The following is a 5,345-nucleotide window of genomic DNA, read 5'->3' as shown; positions in this document are numbered from 1 at the left end:
GGGAAAGAGAAGAATCATCTCTACTGTCCTTGGATTTCTATATTCACCCCAAAGCAGCAGCCTATAGCAGTTTAGCATTACAAGTCTTATATATTCACTAAGTCTCAGTGTCAAATATGTACAGTAAGCAGAATATATGTGTATTATATATAGATTTTTTTCCTTAAACTAGCAAGTTTGTTATGACAATAACAAAATCAAAATTAAATAAATGACACAACGCTTTTGAAAATCTTAGCAGGGTACTCCCAAGCCCACAGCTTTCAGTCGGGGCCCCTGCTCTCGGCTCTGACTGCAGCCAAGTGGCAGACCTGCCGGCTCAGCTGGTCCAGCCGGATCACCTTCTTCTGCGAAAGGCTGTCGCCGGGGTCTTTCACTTCCAGCAGCTTGACGCGATGACTTTGGGGGCTCCACACCACCAGGTCAAGGAAGCCCACTCGGCAGCGTCGGAAGTCCATGGCAAGGCGCCGGCGCACGCCGCTGAGGACGGGCCCCCAGGCAGGACACACGATCCTGAGCTTGTGAAGAGAAGAGAATGATCCCAGCTGACAAGGGAGGACAGCCTGCCTTCCTGAGCCTGCCACGCGGCTGCCACCCAGGCCATCAGACTCTCTGCAGGGGTGGGCGTTTCTGCAGACGGCTGGCATACAGTCCATGAAGAGAGACAGATAGATGATAGATAGATAGATAGATAGATAGATAGATAGATAGATAGATGATAGATGATAGATGCAATAGAGGAGTAAAAGATTCAAAGAAATGAGAAAAATAGTGGAACATGTCGAGAACATATGTTTCTGTGGTTCAAATTTCTGATTTTAATTATAGATCCACATTTGAAGTTACTTGAGAATTGGCAAGCCTCCAATCATTGAAAAGCCCATCAACCAATTTCTAAAGAGAAATAGCATTTGAAAATGTTTAAATCATTCTACTCTCCTTCAAAAGAAAATGTGTTAGAGGCAAAAACTTTTACCTTGCTCTGCTCTCTTTACAAATTCTATAGAGTCTGATAAGTTTGTTTATTCATTTAGAGTCTGGTAATAAATATTTAACATTCCACTAAATTAGATAATATCGGTAGAAGAATTTTCTGAAACAAGATATTTACTGGGAGAACATTGGCTACTGGTTTCAATATGAATAATTCTTTTATTTGTAAGTTTTCAAGTCTTGTATTAGTAAATATTAAAGTATCATACATTGTAAGCTTTTGAGGGAGAGCATGGAGTTTTCATTGTCTATAACTTACATAATAAAATTAATTCAAAAAATAAAAATAAATAAAATTAATTCATTTTCTACTATTTACAAAGCACTGTACTAGACACTTTGAAAATTATACAGATTTTTCACTTAACACAAGCTCTATAAAAAGCAATTATGCTTATAGCTTATGTTTGTTGATCACTTACAAGTGCCAGGCTTTGCATTAAGCATTTACATGGATTATATCATTCAGTCTTCACATTAACCGAAAAAAGTGTTATTTTATCCCCATTTTATAGAGAGGAAATGAGCCTCAAAGAAGCTGAGCAACTTTCCCAGCATCTCATGTTTAGCAAGTAGCAGAGCAGAGATGCTTCTGTCCCCAGAGCCTAGGTACTAACAGCTCCACCTCAGATCTGCTCCCCACTTCTCAAAGGTACTTCAATCTAATGAGAGGATGAAATTCAGGATCAAAGGGAAAATCAAATAAATAATGCCTAAGCCTGAAAACATGCATGTAAAATTTTAAAGCAGTAAAGAATTGCATGCATGTTTGCTAAGTGGGAAACTCACAGGTAATAATTTGTGACTCCTCTTGTATTAGTTTATATGGTTATTTAATCCATACTGTTGTTTAGCATTTTGCACATATATGAATCCTTTCCTCAACTGGATCCTGACCTTACCAACTGCAGATTGTGTTTTCTATTTTAGGAATCTGCCATAGCTACTAGTGCAATGACACATACATAGTAAATGATTTATAAATATTTGTGGAGTGAATGAATGAAGGAATTACAGGCAATTAAGACAATTTTGTATATGGCTGTGTGGAGTGGCTGTATTCAAGGGAATGGCAATAGCTTACATGAGAGAGCAAAGGGGTAGATAAGATAAATGAGAAAGAAAGGATAGAGCAGGGAAATGGGCTATAAAGGAAGCAACATTTATGGAGTACTTACTATTTGAAGGGCTTTACCGGCAGTGAACCACTCGTCACAACAATCCTATGAGGTAGTACTATTATTATCCCCACTTCAGAGATGAAACATAGAGAGATAAATAATTTAACATCAGCCAGGTGGGAAGTTGCTGTGTCAAGAACTCATGCAGTTTTGTTCTGCCCTTGACCACAGAGAGGGTCCAAGGGTGCTTTGAGCATCCAAGTGGCCTGCTAAGAGTAAAGGAGAACAATCAAAGGTTATAACAAAAGTTCTTGCTGGGAACGTCAGAAAGTTATATCACCGCACAGATGTGGAGAATGGACTTGAGGACACGGGGAGAGGGAAGGGTAAGCTGGGACAAAGTGAGAGAGAGGCATGGACATATATGCACTACTAAATGTGAAACAGATAGCTAGTGGGATGCAGCCGCATAGCACAGGGAGGTCAGCTCGGTGCTTTGTGACCACCTAGAGGGGTGGGATAGGGAGGGTGGGAGGAAGACGCAAGAAGGAGGAGATATGGGGATATATGTATATGTATAGCTGATTCACTTTGTTCTAAAGCAGAAATTAACACACCATTGTAAAGCAATTATGCTCTAATAAAGATGTTTTAAAAACTTAAAAAAATAAATAAATAAAATGGGAGTAATAATATGCATTTTGTAAAGAAGTAAAAATCAAGGAAACCCAGTCAGAGGAGCCTTCCCGACCCAGCAGTACAAGCTAAAGCTCCCCCCTACTCATTTGGTCTTTATCTCATTCTCTATTGTCTGTGTCAACAGAGCACCCACCCTTGTGGCTTATCTCTACATTTTGTTTATTTTCTATTTGCTCTCTATGGAATAAAAGCTCTATGAAAGCAGGGTCTGGGGTCAGTCTTGTTCTCTGATCTTTACCCACACAATACCTGGTGAGCAGTACGCACTCAATCGAGGTTTGTTGCAGAAATGAGAGAAACCCAAATCCCCATTCCATCAATAACAGTGGAATGTTGGTTGAAAAAGCACAGGACTGTGGAGCCATGTATCCTTGTGGTTCCCCCCACTCCCACTGTTCTGGCTATGAGATAACTGCTCATTTACAAGAGTTAAGGGGGCAGCAAATGAAAGAAAACAGGAATTAATCAGGGAACTTTACAGGAAACTCTTCCTGACAGAGAAAAGTGGTTGTTACGCTGGTAAGATCGTAGGGCAGCCAGATGTAGAAAGCAAACCGTATAACAGCAGTATACCAAACGGTCATTTTGTACTTACCCGAGTTTACACTGAGTTTACAGTGATAAATGTATTAATTTATTGTCAGTCCTTACTGAAAATACATACTTTAAGAAAAAAATCACATTAAATATAACATCTTTAGAGTTTCTTTCCCACATCCCATATTCTTTTAAGAAGTTTCTTTTTAAAGTGAAAAAGTCAAGTGCATTGCTTTGTCCGCACATTGTTTCTGGGATCTTTCCTGCCACATCCAAAGGTAAATCAGTTCTATTAGTTTACTTGATTAGTTAGCAATCTGTCCGCAACCTGTATATGACCCATGATGCACAGAATTTTCATTTAAACATCTGAATCATAATAACTTTCACATTGATCTATGGGCTTTTGTGGTCTCCTGTTGTAAGACAACCTTGGGAATTTGTGTAAAAGCTGAACAGAGTGCAAGAAAAAGTAGAGTTCTCCCAGGTCCACCACTGACCAGCTGTAGTACTGCAGACAAGAAACGTGGTCCCAGAGTTTGTAAAATGGGGAGAAGAACCCCTAATTTACAGAGTTGTGAGAATTAAATAAACATGTCTGGCAAATAGTAATAGCTCAATATTTAGCTATCTTATCATATAGTGTTAGATTCCTGAAAAGCTGTCCAGCTTTTATGCATGGGGCTTTAAGGGCCTTTCAATCCCTCCTGTTCCTTCCAGTGGATTTAGGGGTTATAGAGAAACAACCCTCTCTTTTCATGGCATTTGAGCAAAACATATTTCTCTCCTGCTTCAGGTGCATCAAAAATCTTCATAATTGCTGCTGAAATTTCCTATTCAGCACTCCAGGTATGGGTTTCTCTCTGTACACCACTTATGAGACATCTGGTCATGGCTTTTGTGTTGTTCAAAGGCCACCCCTGCAAGGACACCTTTAGGGTCTGTGCAACCTGACCAATCTAACCCCCTCTTCACAGTGTCCAAGAAATGGACAGGATAAGATGGAGGGCTGGATTTGGAATTAGCAACAAGGTGGGATTTTGTTATGCCCAATTTACATTAAGTCCTAGGGATGGAAACTGGTTGCCAGAGACTCATGCAGCCAGATAGACAAGTTCTCTGCCTTCTGAGGTCCTTATTTACAAATCTAGACAAGATAACTTAAGCTTCCATATAAGTATAATTCCATATTTTTGTGAGGGTGCCCTTCTCCAAGTCCTTGGCTGTTTATCTCCACTTGTCTTGGCATGTTTCTCAATCCATACCACTGTGCTGGTTGTCACTCATCCCCTGCTCCAGGTCACTGCAGGTCACTTGAATCAGCCAGCATTGCCCACCCAAATTTTCCTGGTATGTGCTAACAGAGATCCCTCCCTAGACACAGAAAGCAAAGCTAAAACCAAGCTAACCAAGGTGTAGCATTTAAAAAAACTTACTGAAGATTTGGTGATGTGGAGAGGAAAGTAGAATAAGAAAAGGAGAATGTAGTCCTACAGAGTAACCATCTCTGGTCCAAAGGAAGCAGTGGTCAAGGACATAGGCTTGAGAAATGGACAGCCTGGGTGAAAGAGTGAGCTTGACAGGTTATTTAAAATCTTGGTGTTTCATCTAGAAACAATAAATGCTGGAGAGGGTGTGGAGAAAAGGGAACACTCTTGCACTGCTGGTGGGAATGTGAATTGGTACAGCCACTATGGAGAACAGTATGGAGGTTTCTTAAAAAACTACAATTAGAACTACCATACGACTCAGCAATCCCACTATGGGGCATATACCCTGAGAAAACCATAATTCAAAAAGAGTCATGTACCAAAATGTTCATTGCAGCTCTATTTACAATAGCCTGGAGTTGGAAACAACCTAAGTGTCCATCATCAGATGAATGGATAAAGAAGATGTGGCATATATATACAATGGAATATTACTCAGCCATAAAAAGAAATGAAATTGAGCTATTTGTAATGAGGTGGATAGACCTAGAGTCTGCCATACAGA

Source organism: Lipotes vexillifer, unplaced genomic scaffold (assembly GCF_000442215.2).
Source record: "Lipotes vexillifer unplaced genomic scaffold, Lipotes_vexillifer_v1.1 scaffold793, whole genome shotgun sequence".
In the NCBI taxonomy this organism is placed as follows: domain Eukaryota; kingdom Metazoa; phylum Chordata; class Mammalia; order Artiodactyla; family Lipotidae; genus Lipotes; species Lipotes vexillifer.
This window is presented reverse-complemented; position numbering follows the sequence as displayed.